We start from the raw sequence: 22364 nt of genomic DNA on the forward strand, positions 1-22364 counted from the left end.
GCATAAAGCCAATAGAAGCCAATAAAATTATCTAGAAATACAGTGGGAGTAGTGGGGAGCAATTTTCATTTATAAATCCCTCTTCTTTTTGCTGATGTTAATGGGAGGGTTATAATCTTATAGAAACAGATGATTTTTTCAGGTCAAAACTGCAGTTCCATAGTTATAACACTTTGTCCTCTTGGCCTAATGTCGTCATCATTGCACGTCTTTATTTTTTAAATATTAATGAATTACACTTTGACTCTTCCTGACAAAGATAAGATGTCAGTATCTGCATATAATGATTCTTGTGGAAGAGATGGGGAGTTTATAAGCTCCCAAACTGAAAAATTATACAGCCCTATTCACGCAATTTGCTAATAGTTGCTCCCCAGATATTAGTTTAAGTATATTCTTTAGCTGGATTGTGTATTTAAAATAGTTTGTTTTTTGAGTCAAGAATAATCAGTGAGCACTAATGCCGACTTAGATTCATTTAGTGTCAAAAGGGTACCTTGATAGAGAGGCCTGAAGTGCAGGGAGTTGGATTGACCATTGCAAATAGGAGATGACAGTCAAGATGAGAGATGATGAGAAGACTTTGGCAGGGGTGGAAATTGTGTCAATAGTAGTCAGAAAAGCTGACACATTGACAAAAGTAACAGAAAAAGACCACTCTCTCTACCTCCCACATTCAGGCAAACGGGTATTTTAGTCACATGAGGCTTCAATAAGAAGGATTGAGATGGAGACAGAAAGTTGGCAACAGCTGCCATGAGCATCTCAGAAACTAATTCTACAAAGGCATCTACAAGTCCTTTTGAAAATCAAGAAAATATCTATCCTAAAGATTATTAAGATGTCCTCATGTATTTGTGTTAAGGATAAGAGTCACATATTCCAACCAGTAGGAGCAAGATTAACTTATTCTTGTGAATATGAAAGTACTTTTCCAATCAAATTTCATTTCTACTTGACCTAATTTTCTTGCATACTACCCTGTGCGTGGGAATCCTGGTTTATACATTAAAGAATTTTAACTAGTTGGTGTAAATGGATTCTGCAGAAAATCCCTTTACAATACTTTAAATGTTTTATCAAAATTACAATATATTGATGAAACCCATTGTCAGATACCTCTTGGTTTATAGTCTTTGGTGGGGCTCTTGATCATTCCTAGATAAACAGCTTATTAGAAATGTTGTTGGTATTTTTGCTAATACCCAAGGAAGCTTTCTGGGATACAAATTTTTTCATAGAAACATTTAAATTTGGTATAGGCAGGCATGTGCAGTATTAATTATGAAGTCCAGGCTTCTCATTTTATAAATGAGTAGACAAGTCTTTATTATCTAATTTTTTTTTTTTTTTTTGCCAACCAGCTTTCCTAATCCTTTCCAATAACAGTTAACAACCTGGTCATTGCATTTATTTTGTAATTTCCTCTCAGTATAGTCTCTCTTAGACAGTCAAGTAATCAATAAGCTTTTTGTTGAGTACTCATCATACTCTCTTAGCTATGCCATTTGATTTGGGAAATGCAGAACTATTTATAGTATAATATTTTCCCTAAAATCACAAAATCTGAGAAAATGGAGTAAATTAAATAAATGACAACTGGGTCATAAATGTCAATCCTTTCCAGCTCTGCCTTCAACAAAAAGTGGTGGTGGCTTCAAAGATTTGTGTTAATAAAAAGCATAAGATTTGGTTTTTACTCTATTAAATTAGTCTTTTTCCTGGTCCCTTATTTAGGTTTTCTAAATTCCTGCTATGAGTGAGACCATTAGTGTTTTTCTTCTTCTTTCTGGTTTATTTCACTGAGCATCATTCCCTCTAGCTCCATGCATGTTGCTGCAAATGGCATGAGTTTATCTTTTTTGATTGCTGAGTAATATTCCATTGTGTATATGTACCACATCTTCTTGATCCAGTAATCTATTTTTGGGCATTTGGGTTGTTTCCATAGCTTACCTATTGTAAACAGTGCTGCAATAAACATCAAAATCAACAGGCAACTATAAACCAGAGACACACTACAGAGGAGCAGAAGGGAGTAGGATCAAAACAAGGGAGTAGGATCAATTTTATGGGGACTATAACCAAGATGAAAATGCATACATTGTATAAAAATTAAAAATGATATAAAAATATATAAAATAAATTTAATAATAATATATATAGATCACACACCATGGGGAAAAAAAGCATAAGATTTGGAAAGAAAGAAGTGCTGACTTCATTATATTCAAAGCTGATCATACTACATCTGAGATAAAATATTCAGTCCTGGAGTCATCAATTTAATAGGAATTACACTAGCTAGATTGTGTTTAGAGGCTAATGAAAAATTCCAAGAAAGATTTTGAGTGATACAGACTTTAACCTCAGAAGAAAGGGTATGGGGGAAATGAAAGCTCTTTTCAAATATTTGAAGGTATCACCATGCAATAGTGTGAAAGAAGTATATATACATGCATACATGTATACATATATACATATATGTATATTTACACATATGTATATATACACATATGTATATATACACATATCAAAGTCTTGCAGTTTATTCCCTCATATTTTTGGCCCTCAGATTCATTGTGCATAAGCCCTTTGATGAAAGTACTTCATATCTACCAGTTTTTCTGGTGGAAACACTATTTCTGTGCCAAAGATATGATCTCTCTCTGCCCTAAACTTCAAAACCATTTAAATGCAGTCTATTTGAGCTTACCTGAATTTGCTTCTGTGTTGCTCAAAAGAGATGATCCCCTCTTCCATATGAGACATTTTAGCTTTTATAAAACTGGAGACCAGATTCCCAGTGAAGAGGAACTGGGCCTAGCCTCAAACTTATACACCCAAATTTAGGATTGAGCTCTGAATGGAGAAAGCTAGTACCAATCAGAGAAAGTTACCATGAGATGCTTCAATGTAAGGGTAAACTGGTAAATAGTTGAGGCTTTAATCAGATTATATGTGTACCTTGAGGATTTTCCCCCATCTCTTTTCCTGTTCAAGTTTATATTCATGTGATCTTGTTGGAAAGTGGTCTAAAGAAGATTTAAGGATCTAATGAATATTTCTACTAGATAAGTCTTAAAGATTCCTTCCAACACCAAGACTGTGGGTATCTAAAGCGCTCTACTCACCTTGGACAGTGAACTAAGATGTTGGTGATAGGGTTATCACTGTGGATCTGAAAACAATGAATCAGGAAATCATTAGGTCATCTATGTGTTATCTTTGGTGCTTTTTCTCAAAGTGAGATGTATAGACACTCTCCATCAGAATTACCTGGAAACCTTAATAAAACTTTATCTTCTTGGGATTAATGCTCCAAAACCACTATCTTTAAAACAATGTTATATCCAATAGAACTTTCTGCAATAATGGAAATGTTCGTATCTGTGTTGTCCACTATGGTAACCACAATCAAATAAGTATTTCAAATGGCATAACTAAGGCACTGAATTTTTAGGTTTAGTTAACTTTAATCAATTTAAATTTAAATATCCATGTGAGGCTAGAGGCTATGTATTGAACAGTGTCCTTCTAAAGTCTCAGAAGAAGGAAGCAATGCACAGTACAAGTAGGGAATAGGGGGAAAAAGCATGAGATTGAAGCAGGGATACAGCAAAAAATTAAAGAGAATGATAACAGGAAAGATGTTAGTAATCATCTAGTATAATACTTCATGGCCTTTTTGAGGTTCTATACCCTTTGAGAATTGTTGAAAGCATTTAGTTTTCACAGTTTGTGATGTGCTCATTACTAATGCATGTGATTGATTTATATGCGTTCTTAGACAGGAAAGTTGGAGAAACCCTAAAACATAACCACTTTCCCCTTTTAAAACCTTTCAGTTAGTCTATAGACAAGAAAATTAAACACTGAGTTTTAGGATTGCCCAAAGCCATTTATTTATCATCAAGATTGGTTTCTATGTTTCCCCCTCCTATCCTCTGTAAATCTTTCTTTAGCCTGGTTCATGTAAACTTCATGTTTTATATGAATAGCAGAGCTAGCTAATATTTATGCAATAAAGTTGGGTGTTCAGCTGGGTGTGTTGGATAAACATATTGAGTTTATTTGGAAGTGCAGTGTTTTTTTGCAACACTTAACCTCGTTCTCCTGTTTTGGAATTGAAGTTACCATTAGCTTAGTATTTCAAGCGCAGGAAGAACAACAAAGCACTTTTGATTATCTTTCCTTTCTCTTATAAGAATAACATGTGGTTAAAATGAGTCAATAAAGAGAAGTCTTGCTCCTTGGTGTTTGATTAGGGGAACCTTTATGCAATTGATTTTCCAAGCTCTTAGTCATACTGCAGAAAGGTCCCCATACATTTCAGGAGTATTAACTGTTAAAAATAGTTTTCAGTTGCCGGGTAAATACCAATTTACAGCAATTGGGAAGAAAAATTTAGCATGACTGTTTACATACATTGTAGAGAGAATATTAACATCACCTTGAGCTATCTGTTGTTTGCTTGTATGTGTGAAGAGAGAAAAGCCAATGCTTCACACACACTTGGAACTCACATTTGCTATTGTATGTTCATAAATATTAATCTAGAGAGATAATTAGTTCTATAAATTTTACAATTAGCTTTTCAGAAAAGAAGTGAGTGCTAATAAAAATAAAACATGCTTTTAAGTTTCTCCACTGCAAATGTTTTCACTCTAACAACTCAGAGGCAAGGTCTTTGTTTAATCTTTTCCTGAAATAGGCATGCTTTACACTTATTCCATCTCTCCCTTGAGACCATAACCTTGCAACAGGGAAAATAGGTTTTCTATTCTTAAAATCTAGTTACCATCTATTTTTAATTTTTTCTTCTTTTTTTCTCTGAAATACCCTGGGATAACAAAAGGCGATGTTTCCCCCCTCATCTTCCTCCCCACCCCATATTGCTCTAATTCAGATCAAGTAAAATCTACATAAATGTGTTTCCAGGTGAAATCATCATGCTTGTGTCTGAGTAATCTTCTACATGGGTTGATATTAAACAATGCTGTATTCCTTCAATCTGAGAGTTAAATCCTACACTTTAATGTCAGTCACAAATTAGGAAAATGTTTGTCACAAAGACTGTCAATTTCCCCTTTTAGAAAGGGTGAAGTATATGGCCTCCCTGGTGGTTTAGGGGTTAAAGCCTCAGTAAAGCTATCACCAGACACTATGGCATGAGTTCGACCCCAGCCAGGGAGCTAACCCACATGGTACAGCAGACATTTCCTGTCTCACCTACTGCTCCCCTCAGTAGTATATTTCAGTAGGTCAACCTTTTCTGCTCCCCACTCTGTCTCTGGTGAATCCTCTCACCCCTTGCACCCCTGGCCTACACCCCAGTTCTTGTATGCATAAATAAATAAAAATAAATCTTAAAAAAGAAAAGAAAAGAAACAGTGCAGTATAATGGGAAAACTGTTCAGTTGGAAGTCCACAAAGCTCAGTCCTAGTCTAACTTATATCAGCAAACTGTGTAAACTTGGGCAAATCACATAATTTCCTTTTCTCTGAAATTAAGAGGGTCAGTATGATCTGATTCCTAATCTGTGTACATATTATAACCTACTAAAATATAGATTCCTTGACCCTCTCTAGCACTAAGTCAGAATTTCCAAAAAGTAGGGTCCATGGATCTATTTTTTTTAAGTTCCTCTAATGTTTTGTTTTGTTTTGTTTTGTTTTGTTTTTTAGTTAGCCAAAGGAACCAGGTATATTGTATGTGCTGACTAGTAACCTCATTGGTCTTTACTGTTACTCTCTGTTCTAAATGTCTGTGATTGAAATGTTTACAAGAATTGATGCAGAGGACAGGAAGGAGACCTATGGAGAAAGGTGTTATTAGCCTGAATTAGGCAAATATAATACAGAATGTGAGCAGAACCAGAGGTGTGCTGGGTCTTTCCTATTCACTCAAGGCTATTTGTTATCTGTACAGTCCCAGGTTGAGAATAGTTTCCCTCTTTCACATGAGCCAAACTGGTGGTGGAAACTGGAACCCTATTTAAGAAGGACAACAAGGCCAAGTCTAGTGCCAACTGACAAAGAGCTACCATTTACAATCATGCTATCTTGAGAAAGGCTGTTTCTATCTGCATGTTCTGTTTAAAAATGGGCATGGGCATCCCTGGTGGTGCAATGGGTTAAGTACAGCACTATGAAGCAATCCACAGCCTCTGCAACAGGAGTTCAATCCCTGGCCGGCCAGTGATCTACCCACACAGCACAGCAGACCTCTCCTGTCTCACTTGCTGCTCCCCTTAGCAGTGTATTTCAGTAGATCTGTCTGTTCTGTTCCCCACTCTGTCTCTGGTGAATCCTCTCCCTCCCCGCTTCTCTGGCCTGTAACCCAGTTCTTGTATGCATAAATAAATAAATCTTTTTAAAAAATGGGCATGATAAAAATTTGTCTTATGAAGTATGCTGAAAGTAGGTAGATAAATGTTGGAAAGGCTTATGACATACCTAGCACTTAAAAGGCAGAAATTTCAGGTTTTCATTGCCTCACTTCAGTCAAGCAAAAGACTCCTATTTGGTTCAACAGCCCCCCAATTAAAGTAGTATAACATACATTGAATGAATAAGAAATGAAACCACCTGTATAATGCTTTATGCATACTGGCACCGACCTAAGTGTTAGTGTGCAAATTGAGGGGTACCCTGGGCCACCAATCTGGTACACTCTAAAAGGATTCTGCCATATACTGCATAAAAACAAAGCATACTCTTAGTGTGAAATAAACTTAGTAGGATTAGTGTGCATAAAGAGAAAAGAAAGAATAACAGTTTTCTAATAAAACACCCCAAATCACACATCCCCTCATGGGTAAATACCCAGCCAAACAGGGTTGGCCTAAAGCAGGGGCACTGAGAAATGAAAACTTGCCACCAGTCCTAGAAACCCTCTCAGGGGCACCATAGAAAAGGGACTAAAGTTGCTGAGCATGACTGGGATGAAGGAGCAAAGAAGCAAAATCAAAGAACAAATCAAGGTAACGGCTGCCATTGTAGTCTCTCCCCAGATCGCTCACCCATGTCTCTTCCAAGTGACTGTACATGTCCCCACTCCATGTGTCTCCTTCCCTGACCCCCAAGTCCCTGGTGCAAGTCCAAGCCTGAGAAGCAGTCACACACTTTTCTCCCTAGCTCTCTCTGTTTCACATGTTTCCCTTCTTGTGTGCCTCCGAGTCTCCCTCCCCCGTCCTCCTCTCTGTAAATAAGCACTTAAAAGACTTGTTTATTCTTTGCATTTGTCCCTTTAAAGATTAATAAAACTGAGGCACAAAGAGGTGATGAACCTCGCCAGTTACACAGTTAATAATTGGTGTCCTGGGATCCATGTTTTTAACCTCTGTTCTGCTATAGTTTGGAAGAAGGGGAATAGAGGGGTAGAAGAGAAGGGCGGAAGTTTAACAGATTACATATCACCAAGGAGAATGAGATGACAACCAACTCCACCTAGGGAAAAATGTGTGGCCTATGTGGGATTTTTGAAGATTCAATGTGACAGCTGTGTGTAGGACATGCACATAACAGTTGTTCCAGTCTCGTTAGTCTCTTTTCTTTTAACCAATCTTCTATGCTCATTTTACTCACATATGTCTCTGCCTGACCCCAAAAAGGGATCATTATCAGTGCAACTAAGTAGGGTATACGAACCCTAACCAAACAAGTGCAAGGGGATAGTGGAAGGTGAATCCTTGTCTATTCAACCAAAGGTTTTCAAAATCCAAATTATTTTAACTAAAGTGACACATGCAAAAAATATATTTTAAACTTTAAAATGAAATTTAAAACAACAGAAAAACAAGCAAATTCTCGTAATTTATTTCCTTGTTTCCTTTCAAGTTCCTGAGCACTCAAAAATCCTCCTGGTTGTGCATTCTAAGATTTCCAGCTCAATTATTTTCTTGAACTTTTTTTGTTTTTGTTTATCCTCTCATCATTTTCTTACTGTAGATCTTGACTTGACTAAATTCAGGAATGAAAATAAAGACCTGACTGATATGGAAAACTAGCTCATAACATTCTGAGTATTCGGGGGAGAGCCCAAGGGTATGTTTATGCATAGATATCTGCACCCCTGAGAAAAAGTTTACAAGATGTCCTAACCTGAGTGCATGTTAACTGGCCCCCTCTCAGCCCAAGAGGAGGAATGAGAAGGAAAATTACAGACCCAATTCTTTGTTTCTACTTAACATAAAAATTTAAGTGTCCAGGATAAGGAAGTGGTCCCCTCCTAACCAATCACATGTTAAGGAAACATAAAATGTTTCTGCCAGCAAGACTGAAACTGCATGTTTTGCAACTGGCAGTCTCGTCCTTGACCCATTCGTTCTGCCAAATCCTGTGGAAGCTTGAGACAGCCTGAAATCTCCAGAGGATTACTATTACAACTTTGAGCTATGGGAGGGAAATTGCTTCAACCTTGAAATCTTTCCACTAAAGGGAAAGAACAGGTCAGTAAGACAAATGACCCTATTTCCAACCTCGTCCCTAAATGCCCTGGCAAGGGTCGGGAGGGACCCTATGCTTGTGATTACTCCTCCAAGCCTCATGTGAACCTGGCATCTCTGCAATTCTGTGTTTGTGAGGTTGATCTAAATACACATTACACCATTCTAGAATATCTAGAAGTATCTAGATATTCTAGATACTAGAGGGGATTATCTATCTAGATATTCTAGACACTAGTTTCCAGAGGGGAACTGTCATTTTAAGATTTACCTGAGAGCAGTACCTAGCACAGTGGTGGGATATAAAGGACAGCTCTTTGAGGGGTTGGAGTTGATATTTTTACTATTTTTTTTATTTTTCCACCACTATCTTTTATATCCCATTCACCCTTTCTTCTTCCTCCTCCCTCTTAACCTTAGATACCTTACTTCATTTATTAATGTCCACTATTTTTGTTAGTATTTTACTTTGTCAAATCACCTACTATGCAAATGCCCGATACCTGTTGCTGTCATTCTGACTTCCTCCACTACACAAAATTTCCTTGAACGCCTTCATTCTGCTATAAATGGCAACATTTCATATTTCCTTATAGATGTAAAGTGTTCTATCATGTGAGTATACTGCATCTTCTTGATCCAGTCCCCTATCAGTGGACACATAAGTTGTTTTAATATTCTAGCTATTGTAAATACTGCAATAAACATTGTTTTGGGGTTTTGTTTTGTTTGTTTGTTTGTTTTTATTGTTTCATGTTCTTTGGATAGATATCCCAAATTGGAATTTCTGGTTCATCCAGTATTTCTATTTATGGTTTCTTAAGGTAAATCCAGATCGTTCCACAGTGACTCCAGTTTAGATTCCCACCAACAGTACAGTAGGGTTTCTCTTTTGCCTCATTCTTTCTAGCACTTGTTCTGGGGGCCTTTCTCACATGTGTGAGATGATATCTCATTGTAGGTTGAAACTGTATCTCTCTTATTGGGCGTGATGTTGAACATTTTTCCATGTATCTATCAATATTCTGGATAGCCTCTCTGGTGAATTGTCTGTTCAGATCTGCTGCCCAATTAATTGGGCTGTTTGTTTTTCTCTTGTTGAACTGGATAAGTTTTATAAATCTTAAATAATAACCCCTTATTGGTTGTGTAATATGGAAATATTTTTGCCAATTCAGTGACAGAATGTCTTTTTAATTGACTTATATAGTCTTTTGCTGTATAAAAGCTTTTTAATTTGAGATCATTCCAATTGTTTATTTTGGCTTTTATTTCCTTTGCCATAGGGCTCAAGTCTCCAAAGACATCTTAATCATTGATGATATGGAACATATCACCAGTGTTTTCTTCTATTTCTTTCATTGTTGTAGTTCTTATATCTAGGTATTTATTCCATTTGGAATTTATTTTTACACATGGAGTTAGAGAATGACCCAGAGTCATTCTTTTCTATGTGCACTTCCCAGCACCATTTATTAAAGTCTCTCCTTTCCCCATTGTATGATTGTGGTTACTTTATGTAAATTAAATATAGATATGTATGTTGATATACTCCTGGAATTTTAATTCTGTTCCATTGACTCATGTACCCATTTTTATGCCAACACTATTATTATCTTTAGTACTGATTCTTTGTAATATAGAGTCAGATAATAAGATATCTCTATTTCTCTCCTTTCTTCTCAAGATTGGTTTTTGCTTTTTGAGATTTCTTTTGGTGCATACAAATTTCAGTATTGTTTCTAATAGCTTTTGATGAGATTTCTATAAATAATATGTCATCTGCAAATAATAATAGTTTCACTTCTTTTCCTACATAATTTCCTTTGTTCCTGTGTAGTGATTGCTCTAGCCAAAAACTTAGGTACAAAATTAAACAAAGGTAGTGGCAGTGGACATCCTTATCTTATTCCTGATCATAAAGTGAAAGTTTCAGTTTTTCACCATTAAGTATTATATTGACTTCTGGTTAATAGCAGATGACCTTTCTTATATTGATACAGGTTACCTCTGTTCCCATCTTGTTTAGAATTTTTATAAGAAGTCATTTTCTCTGCATCAGTTGATGATATTTATCTGTCCTTTGTTGATATATTGTTTCACATTGATTGCTTTGCATATGTTAAACCACCCTGCATCCCTGGGCTAAATCTCATTTACCATATAACCCTTGTGACATAATGTGATTTTGATTTGCTCATATTTTGTTGAAGATTTTGGGTCAATATTCATCAGAGCTATTGGTCTATAATTTTGTTTCCTGTACTCTCTTTGTCTTGTTTCAGCATTAAGTTAATATTGGTATTTTAAAAAAATATTAGAAAGGAATCCTTTATCTTGGATTTTTTAGAAATAATTTCAGTAGGATGGAAATAAGGCTCCCAAATTGAGAAAGTTCTCAGCAATTATTTCATTAAAAACATTTTCTATGTCTTTGTCTTTCTCTTCTCCTTCTTGAAACTCCCTGATACAGATGTTATTTCTCTTCAGGTTATCCCAAAGGTTTCTTACACTACTTTCATTTTCCAATGATGGGGTTCAAGCATATTTATGTGTTGTGGTTACCGGAGTTGTGTGGTGGAGTTTCACAGCAATTCCCTACTCTAGGCTAGCTCCTCAGCCAATATATCACTACAGTCTTGTACTAGCCTTAACCTCTAGTCTATGTTTGAGCACTAGATGTAGGACCGGGCATGGATTGTAGCTGAGATCATATCACAAGCTAAACATTGCTCTCTTTCCCTTTCTAGTGCAGAGTCTTACTTTGGGGTGCTTTCTCCTGATGTTACAACCCAGTGCTTAAAATCTGATTAGTAGAAGCATTTAGTTGTTATCTGGTTTCGACTTTGAGTAGGTGGGGAAGGAAGCAGGCACTTAGAATATCATATTCTCATACTGCTTAATCACATCTTCTATGAGGAGATACAGGTGATCTGACCTGGCTTCTCCTGCCAGTTCAGCTTCCAGTTCTGCTATACTGGGAACCTCAGGCTCAAGTCACTCATCACCACTCTGCACCCCTGCTCCTATAGTTCTCTAGTAGTGCACCCTCTGTCCTGGACACCAAATCTGTGCACTCCTTTCTCTAGCACAGAACCAGGACTTCCAAGTCTCCGGTATGGGTATGTCCCTAAGTCAAAAGGTATAGGGAGGTCTCTGTAGGGCAGTTGCTCCTGTTGTATTCTGCAGTTGTCTATTTTTCTTTCAGGGGTTATTGAATTTGCTCTTCTCAATTAAGTTGTGACTATAGAGGAGACAATCCCAGCATCTTCATACTGCTGCCATCTTGCCTGACTCTGTGGCTTGTAGATGATTTATGTTTCGTCTTGATAGTTAATATATTTTGACATTTTCAACCATTTGAAAGAAGTACTTGAGACACATTTTTAATCAAAAATGGTCATAAGTTAAAAAGGCAGAGCAATACTGTCTCACAGCTATTATGGAAGCTTCAACCCTCTGATATTCCCAGAGGATGCCAGACTTTGATCACCTGATTCTGAACAGAGCCCCCACTCCATTCTGGTGTGGAAACCTAAATTAACAGAGCACTGCCTCCTTATACTTAAATGGCAATTGGCTCTCACTAGAGCTTACTTGCTTGCTTGATTTTTTAAATATTTCATTAAAGTATCACTGCATTCGAATGACATTTCAGGTGTGCATCACTCTAAGTAAACATTTGTTTGTACCACATTAAGATAATAACTAAAACTCCAAATCTATTAAATTCATTAATTCACATTAACCCTGGTATTTTTATACACTTTAACTTCCTCAATCCCTTCCTTTCTGCCATTTATGTTAGGTAGTCGCAGCTGATACTATTAACCCCACTTGATAGATTATAAAATTAAAGGTCATGGAAGCTCATAGATCCCTCCAGGTGAGGATAGTAATGTGCTTTTCCATTATGCTAGAGGACATGAGTTACTGTCATCATGGGAGAAAAACAAAAGACCCAGAGAAATTAGGTGAGTTCCCAAAAGTCACCTAGCTTGCCAATAGCAGAAAGCAAGATTACAGTCCAGGTCTCCTGATTGAGAAATTTTTATTCTCTTTTCTACACCAAGCAGATTTTTCTACCTACATCAAAGATCTTAGACCTCCCTGAAACACCAGGAGCAGTATACTTCAAAGCCTAAAAGTAGGGATAGGGAGAAAAAAGCTGCTGAATATTACTTGCTTTTTTGGCAATAGAGGTCAAGAAAAAAATGGTTATTTGTAACCCACAGATAATCCCCAACCCTTCATTTTAAGCATAGTTTTTAACATTTCACAGAATTGCTTATGAGCATAAACATGCCTAAAACTCACCCTGAAGAACAAATCAGGAACCAGAATAATTCACAAACTGAATTACCAGCCCCAACTGGAGAGTGAGTAATATAATAAAAGAAAGAATTATCCGCCAAATTGAGAATATAATGAAAGGTGTTATCAGTCCCAAACCAAGAGTAAGTGGTATAATTAAAGGCAGAATGGTGCAAGGTAATTTCATCTGATTTTCTTCTGGTGACTTGCTTGTGCTGTTAACACCACCAGCCCTGAAGGAGTCCACTGTCCTCACATTCTACCCTGACCTTTCTGGGGATCCCACTGTGATAGCCCAAACAGGCCTGCTAGTCCTAGGAAAAGTCTGTCCTAACCCTTGTTCCGCATTAGATATCCTGTCCCCTCAATAATCAGGTAAGTCAAAATTTTCATAAATTTCTCAACAGATTCTTTTGCACACTTATACACTACCCTCTGGACATTTCTTTCTTTTCTTGCCTTTTTCTATAACAATTTATTTCTGTCCTATTCTTTGGGAAAAAGGCATATGTTAAATTGCTGTGGGAGATAAAGAAAATTATTTATCCTTAGGAGAGCAAAAGAAATGCAAATTTAAACAATGAGCAGACCTTTAATCTTATCACATTGACAATATTTTAGAATATTTCATTCATAGTTTTCACAAGTATATGGTAAATGTGCAGCCTTATAAACTGTTTAGAGAATATAAACTGATATAACACTTCTTAAAAAAATCCATTTCATTGTATGTATTAAGATCTAAAAGAGTTCAAAACTCCTGATGCATAAATTTTGCTATTTAATTTACCAAAGAAAATATAATAAAAGGTATGCATAATGATTAATTCTGTAAATGTTAAAGATTGTGTTATTCATAAAATCTGAAATTATAAATAAATGAAATGAAGCATTAAATCATGATAATGGAGTAGTAAATGATATCAATCTATATTATGCAATAATATCTAAATATTAAAAGTTACATTTAAAAATGCATGTGCTTTCCATATATTAATATTAGTGAGAGAAAAACAAGGTATATATATGTGTGCAAGCATATATATGTATGCATATACTACATGTAAATTTAAAGAAAACATGAAATTTTGAGTGATTATCTATGAGTAGTATGATTATAGATAATATTTATTGTTTTCTCTCTTATATTTCTTCACTTTCTATATAGTCCAACAAAAATAATGCATTACTTTTAAAATAGGAAAAATTAAAAATGCATTATTTTTTAGGAATTGTTGTAGAATTGGAATTTTAATATTTGCCCTTCACAGACAACATATTTGCACTTTTACAGGAACCTGGCATTCATTAGGACATAGGGTTTCCTTTGAATAGAAATCTGTGGCAGTTGAGATACATGAGATATTTCTGCAGAGGGCGCATTTCCCAGCCATTTCCCCACTGCCAGACTTGCTTCCTGCTTCCAGCAGTTCCCATGTGCCTAATCCAGCCTTTGAAACAAATTTTCTTCTGCACTCACCATCAGACATATGATTCTTTGTTATTATGTCTTTGCTACCTATGTGGGCTCTCTTTCACACACACACACACACACACACACACGCACGCACGCACACACGCACACCCCCTCTTGTAATTGGACATGTATTTGTTACATTAAATTCACTCACTCAGCAGTTTCTCCTCTAAACAGTCCCTGAGGCCAAAAGAAAAAAAAAAAAATCAGTAATCAACATACTACTTTCAAGAACAGAGTACCAACCTATTTATAAAAGGAAATTAAGTAAAACTGGTAATTATAACTAGCGTACAACCTTTCAACATAGTCAATGAGAAATTCAATTTGCTTAAAATAATGAGATACTCTGGCAGGAACAATCTGTTCATATGCTGTTCCCAAGAGCCTCAGGATGGAAACCAAGCCCTGGCTGACATTTGATACTATCTGTCAGTTTATCAACTCTGTCTCAGGGTGAGTTTTATGATAGCGCTGGGAGGTTTGGGATGGAAAAAGGAATGAAAAAATCTTTTTACTACCCAGTTATTGAAAACATGTTGGAAAATGGATTCAGATGTCTATTTTGAGCACTTGAATGAGCTAAATCATATACCTCAAAACCTACTTTCTGGGTTTAATTTAGCTACCTTCCACTCGCCTGCACCATCATCTAAGCCAAATATTTGAAGTCTCTGAGATACCAGCTTTGTTGGCTTCACACAACTTCCTTTGCTAAAATTCATCTGGATTTTTCCTGCTGAGTTCAACCATATTGGAGTAATAAAGAGATAAATAAAAGTTAAATTAAAAAATATCAACACAAACCAATATCTACTGATTCAGGGTCATTTCCTTAATTGTCTACAAACTACCTCCTGAATTCCTTCAGTCCTTCACTCATTCATTAAATTTTATTGCCTACTACTAAGTATCAGCTACTCTGCTAGGAGGGAAAATAGAGAAAAAACCATAAGCTATGTCTTCAAAAACATCAGTGTCTATCAGAGGGGTAGAATCATAAATAGATCATTAAAAACTGACTTGGTATCATGGTAGTAGGGATTTTTGAGAATGTTTAGAAGTGATCCCTGCTCAATCTAGCCTGAAGAGCCACAGGAAAGTGTTAGGAGAGAAGTCTCAAGTTAAGAAATTAGACAAAATCACAGCTAAGTAGTAAAGCATGAGCAAAGGTAACCAGCTAAAAGGAAGCACATTCTCAGCAGAGGGAACTCAGCCTGAGTGAGGTAAAGGCAAGAGTCAAGTCAACAAGTAGAATGCCATTGTAGCATAATGAAGTGGCAGGCAAAGGGTGGTAGAGCTGAAAGAGAAGGAGTAGTTAGGCATATCAATTGGCCTTTGCTATGTAACAAGCCACTTGAAAGTTTAGTGGCTTCAGATCACCACCATTTATCAATTCATGAGTCTGTGGGTCACCTGGTGGTTTGTCTGACCTGGGACAGGTTGGTTGAAGATGAGTGACCTTAGACAGCCTTGTTCATACATCTGAGTCCTCTCCTGGGATGACTTCATGTGGTCTTTTATTCTGGAGTAACTTCCAGCTTCAGATTCTTCAGAGGCCACTACTTCTAGAGAGCAGGAAAGAGTTCAAGTCCCAAAGTATAAGTATTTTGAAGACTCTGCTTGCCCTGTATTTGCTAATGTTCCCATGACCAAGCAAACAGTCAAGAGCATAGATACAGGGAGGTATTATATACTATAGGCCAGTACTTTAATAATTCAGCACAATATGGTAAGCTGAAAGATGACAGACTGAGTGACATGTTAAGACAGGGGAGACCAGTTAAGATGTTTAAACAGAGAAAGCAGGGTTTCCCTGGTGGTGCAGCGTTTGGGCACTGGGCTGAGAAGCTGCCTGCAGCCTCTGCAGCGCCGGTATGATCCCTGGCCACTGGAGAGGGTCCCACATAGCGCGACAGACATCTCCTGTCTCGCCCGCTGCTCCCCTCAGCAGTGTATTTTGTCAGTCTGCCTGTTCTGCTCCTTGCTCTGGCTCTGGTGAATCCTCTCACCTTCCCGTGCTTCTGACTGTACCCAGTGCTTGTATAAATAAATAAATAAATCTTGTTTTAAATTAATAGAGAAAGCATAGTTTACCTCCTCTTTAAGTATTTACCCAGGCAACTGACATTTCAGAGAAATCATAGATTCTATGATAAAACTCATTCTCTGATGACAGATCCACATGTATTTGTATATTGAATCTACCACATTCTAAATATATGCCTTTGGGCAAGTTTCTTGAACTCAATATACTTCATTATTCCTGTATTTCAAGTGGGGATGCAAATGCCAATCCCTACCCTAATATGTTATAGTGAGGATGACATGAGATAAAGCATCTTGAAGCACTTCAACATAATAGAATTTGAGAATTTGAGTAGAGATACCAACTTCCACCCATAAAACTAGCAAACTAGCAATACTAACTACAAGTCTTCACTCTAACATTTTCTTTGAAAGAGATATGTATGAAATTTCGTTTTCACTTTCTTGTATTTAGAGCATCATTCCAGAGTACGTCACTCACTCTTTGCTTTTGTCTTGGAATTGGACATGTGTCTTGCAGTCCTTTCAGGGAACATTGTGTGCATGAGACGTGGTCTACTTTGCTGTGGTGGGTTGGCAGCAATATGTGCAGGAGACCCAGTTGCTACTGCAAAATGTGCGGGTGCCCAATGGGGTCAGACAGTGTTGTGTTACACAGCATTTGGGAACACAAGGGCTGAAGTGTCAATCCTCTCAGATTACCTCACAGCTTGCTGCGTTAAAGAGTTTAGGTTTGTCTGGCCTGGGCTGCAGCTCAGCACCCCCATATCCATGCATTTGTCAGTTTATTCTTTCCATAGCTCTCAGAGGTGAAGAAAGCCAAGTTCTCAGTTATCCTTTCTTCCTACTCTTGAGTAGTCCCCAACTTTTTGTCTCTTCAGTTTAAAGTATGTAATGGAAAGGTGTGGAGGTGGCAAGAAATTGAGGCAAGGGGTTTCAGCAGATCTCCTATGCCAGCTCTCTTAACTTCTTTCAGATTCTTACCACAGTATTTCTTTCTTCTCAACCTACTGAACTAAGTGCTGTTTCTTTTTTTTTTTTTTTTATAGAGGCATGTTTTCTTTCTTTCTTTCTTTCTTTGTTTGTTTTTGTTTATACATGCACTGGGTACAGTCAGAAGCGCGGGAGGGTGAGAGAATTCACCAGAGCCAGAGCGGGGAGCAGAGCAGGCAGAAGGACCGAAGTACACTGCTGAGGGGAGCAGCGGGCGGCAGGAGAGGTCTGCGCGCCATGTGGGACCCTCCTCTGGTGGCCGGGAAGCAGCCGGGGATCGAACGGGCGCCGCAGAGGCTGCGGGCAGCTTCGCAACCCAGCGCTCAACCGCTGCGCCCCCGGGGAGGCCCTAAGTGCTGTTTCAAAGTTCATGCAAGAACCACTCCTCCCAGATATCAACTAATACCAAAACACTGAACCATGCCCCAAGCCTAACCATGCTACCCCAGAACATCCTTCTTTTAGATTAGGATAATACAATACTTGATCCCCCTGCTTCCCTCCTTTAAACTGAATATGAGCTTCCTGAGTGTATTAAAGCTAGAAAGAGACCTGTCTTTAATAACTTAAAGTTTGGAAGGAGACGGATAATTCAACCTATGAAAATGAGGGTGTGGTGAGCTAGAGAATTTAACATGTAGAAACTCAGTAACTTGTAATTGTCTACACTGAACTCAGAACAAAATGACATTTGTAAATATCATTCAGAACAATAGAAACATTTTAAAATAAACCCTAAGAATATAGTTTATTTCTGTTTCACTTACCAAAAGCTCCTAGAGAGTAAAATCATGCAGCCAACTTAAGCATGCAATGAAAAAGTATATTCAAAGCTTTGAATTTATTAAGTAATAATGATAAAACATAATTCCAAATCCTTTCCAGCATGCACAAATGTGACAAAGACAAAATCAACTCTAATGACCAAGAGAGCATTTTGTGTAATAACCTTTTGATATTCCATAGTAATTATAATTAACTTTAAAGGACCACTGTGTGATGCACAGCTCTCTAAAAAAAAAAAATCCTTGTTGGTGATTCCAAGTTAATGGTGAGATTGGACAAATTAATGCAATGAAGTGCAGCCATAGTAACAAAAAAATCACATTTCAAATGCTCTGATCCTTCGGTCTCCTCTATCACAATGTTCAGTGTTTTCCAATCTTTGTCAAGTACTTGTTTTAATGACTCTGACACTTGACTATAGATAAAGCAATACATTTGTCCAATTAAATATTTTGTATTAAATATTCCCCAGTGCATTCCAAAAGAAAATGATGCCCAGGATTAACACATAAATATTACCTATCAATAAAACCCAAGCATAAGCCCTTTATTTTATTTTAATGAATCTAGTCTAAGGAGGCTAGCTTTTTATGCAAAGGGACCATCATTTATCAATACAGTGCAGAATTTTCTTTTTAAAAGGGAACCCCTTGGTCCCTGGACTAAAAAGCATTTCAAACAATACTCTGCTAAACAGATAGAAACCTTGTGTCAAGAGAGAGAATGAGTCCTAATAAACAGAGCACTCCTAGAGCATTTTTTTTTAATCTTATATTCCACCATACTATTTAATATGAGATACTGATTTGGCCAAAGAGTGTGTTCTGGAACCTCAAATAGACATGAATAAAATATAAACATATTTATTACATCTGGCTTCAGTTGCTACCCAGGAAAGACCTTTTATAGATTTATGTTGCTTATCATTCTTTCAGAGGAGCATTTTTACTTTTACCACAGTTCTTCAGGGACCTGGCCGTGGATTATGTACCCTGGCTGTGACTCATGTTGGACAGCTGTAATAATCAATATTGAAACATGAAACCAGACACTGCAGCCAATGGCTCACCTCACAAGATTGGGATTATAGTGTTGGCCCGCTCGCTGACCCGAGGGCACACTGGTCAGGGGCCACGTGGGTCCAGTTATAGTATGCGTGAAGTTATGGCTATTCACATGTGTGTATTATTGTGAATGTGTACAGATATTCAAAATACACTTAGACTGATAATTTAGCTTAACCTAGAGGATTTAGGCATGTCGAACAATCTGTGGATTTTGTAAACATTTGACAACTTTCAGAAATCAAGGACAGATTTTCTAATTTGTGAATTCAATGTTTGGCTTCTTTTCCTTCCCTGGACCCACTTTGGGGCCTGAATTTTTAAGCAGATTGTATATTAGTGAAAATCATTAACTAATACAAATTGGAAGAACAGTTGCTGTGGTCTGAATATTTGTGCTCTCCCCCAAATTCATATGTTGAAATTCTAAACTTCCACCTTTTTAAAGGTAGGGATTTTTTGGGGGATGGGGGTGTGACTAGGTTATGAATTAGAACCCTCATGAATCGAATGAATGCCCTCATTAAAGAAATCCCTTCTGCATGTGAGATTACGGTGAGAAGTTGGCAGTCTGCAATCCAGAAGGGGACTTTCACCAAAACTTAACCTTGGTCTTGTTTTGCAAATTGCAGAACCATAAGTAATGAATGTCTGCTATATGATAACCAGTCTCTGATATTTTGCCATAACAACCCCAATGAACTAAAATGATGGTAAAGAGAAATCATTAAAAGCTATGACTTTTGATTAGACTTGAATTGAATTGTTGGTTCCACCCTTATAAACTGTGACCAGAATCTCCTCCTCAACTTCTCTGAGATTCAGGTTCCTTACCTGTGAAATGGAGATCAAAGTAGCATATCACTTTGGAGTTACTGAGAAGATTCAATGAGTTGATTCATTAAAAGGACTTAGCATAATCTTGCTTCTGAGTATGTACTCAATGAAAACTGGCTATCTTTATGGTTACCAGCAGTAGACTAAGTCATTATAAAAGATTTATTCTGTTTCTGAATTCTAGTTGATACCATTCAGTGTGCCCATCAACACTGTAAAATATGAGGAGTTGACAGTATCAGAAACATTAGCTTTGAAGCTGGTAGGCATACAAAAGGAAAAATGAAAAACATGCTTTAAAAGGGTGAAAAGATTATCACTGTGCTCTTTGCTGCCAAACCACCTGTGACATGTTTTTTTTTTCCATTGTTGTCTTTATTGTTTAGTCTCTGCCCCCATTCTTTGTATGCCTTAATGCTGACCTCCTGCACAAATGCACTATTAAATCCTTAGCAGTTATTACCAGCTAATGTGATGGGAGCTAATGAACACTTGCAACTCTGTCATCAGGAAAAAAATAAATAAATAAAACAGGGTAATTCATGTCTCCCAGGAGGGGGATGCAAGGAAAGAAAAAACTGGTTTATGATTTGAAGATGTAGATTTTGCATAGTAAGCTTTCATTTAAAAGTTATTTTCTCAACTGGTATTCACAGGGAGTCAATTACCAAAATCTATTTTTAAAACTTCTTCATTGGAGCCTGGTCTATCTCTGAAGTTGTTTTGAAGACCACTGCACTGTTTGTAACTTGTGCAGTTGTTATTCTACTCTATATTCTTTTAATTGGAAGGATTAAATGTATTTTTGCTTAAAGTATTTTTAAAAGAAGTAATTTGGATAAAAACAGATGTGGAAGTTGCCTGCATGGTGATGATATTTGTAGCCATGGAAACAAATAAAATCCCAAAGTGGAAGAAAAAGCATGAAATCTGGGTGCAGACCTTAGGGAAAAGCCTTTGTTCAGATGATGGATAACGGAAGAGGGGACAAACCTAATTGTCTGAGAGAGAGAGAAAAACCAATATATTAATTTGACACATAAGCAAGGGAGGAGGAAAATTTGAGCAGGGATTTTCAAACTTATTTTAAACATAGATCCTTCTTCTTGAAAGATTTTACATGAATTTCAATAAATAAACTAAAAAGAACAAACCAGCAGAATGTGCTATGTAACATTTTTTTTAGCACTCTATATATAATCGCTTATTTAAGTGTTATGGAGACTTGTAATTACTCCCTTATTTTTACAGATACGCAAACCGATCTACACAGAGGTGAAGTAATTTGTCCAAGGCTACACAACCATTAAGGAGTAGGTCCAGAAAAACTGGACTTCAGGATTAGAAAAATCTGGGAAGATATCTTGGAGGAAGAGGAATTAGCATTAATGAAGCCAGGGTAGCAACCAGATCCTATGGATTGGTTTTATGTGACTGGAGGAAGGAAAAAAATAACTGGATGTGAGCAAGTTATGGAATGGCAGAGCTTGATTGGTTAGTCACAAATCAGCCCATAAATGGAGATATTTATACAGATGGCATGTCTTGTTGATGGACCCTTCACTTTTGAATGTAGTCTAGGTTGTTCCTTCTTTGCTTTATTTTTGGTTTGGAGTTTAGCTGAAGGTTAATTATTTTTGTTTGCATGTTGTGGCTGTATAACCTGCACTTAAGTGTTAAACTCTGTTGCTTCTATGAAAACAATGTTTAAAAGGGAAGTTAGGTAAGATTTTTGTGGTCTAGGTATCTATGGTCAAATTAACCTCAGTTTTAGAGGGGGTACAGAGTATAAGTCACTTCAAGTCCTTGCTGCTTTGGCAAAGAGGGTAGGAAAAGGAAACAAACAAAGTTGATGAGAGGAAGACTTTAATGGTGCTGTAAATATTGTAGTGAATCCCCAGTCAAGGTGATAGGAATTCATTAGGAAACATAAATAGCCTTCAATAGCCAAAATCTGTACAACACAAAAAAACTATATATGTTTAAGTAGAAAACAGACCACTCCTTCAACTTTGGACCAGGAAAGCCCATACTGAAATGAGATCATTTAAACTGCAGTTGGTTGCTATTCAAAACATTCTGTCTCTAACCTTTTAAAAATCTAATTTACTGAATTGTAAATCTGAGGAATGGCCCATCTGTACTCTCCCTCCCCTTACAAGCAAAAACACACTTAGCTCCTATATTTGCATGCCTTCCCTCAATGTTGGAGAGTGATAAGAGAATTTTATTCTCTTACGTGATTTTCAGCTGTTTACTTTTTTTTTTAAATCAACTGACATGTGGTGAGCATAGATCCATTCATTAAAAATAGGCAGGCATCATGTAAGTGATACCAGAATTGTCAGACCTAGTCTCCCAGCCAGGAACAGATCCCAGGCTGCAGGTGCAGCA

This window comes from Talpa occidentalis, unplaced genomic scaffold, assembly GCF_014898055.3.
Source record: "Talpa occidentalis isolate TD23 unplaced genomic scaffold, MPIMG_talOcc4v2.1 talOcc4.14, whole genome shotgun sequence".
Classification (NCBI taxonomy): domain Eukaryota; kingdom Metazoa; phylum Chordata; class Mammalia; order Eulipotyphla; family Talpidae; genus Talpa; species Talpa occidentalis.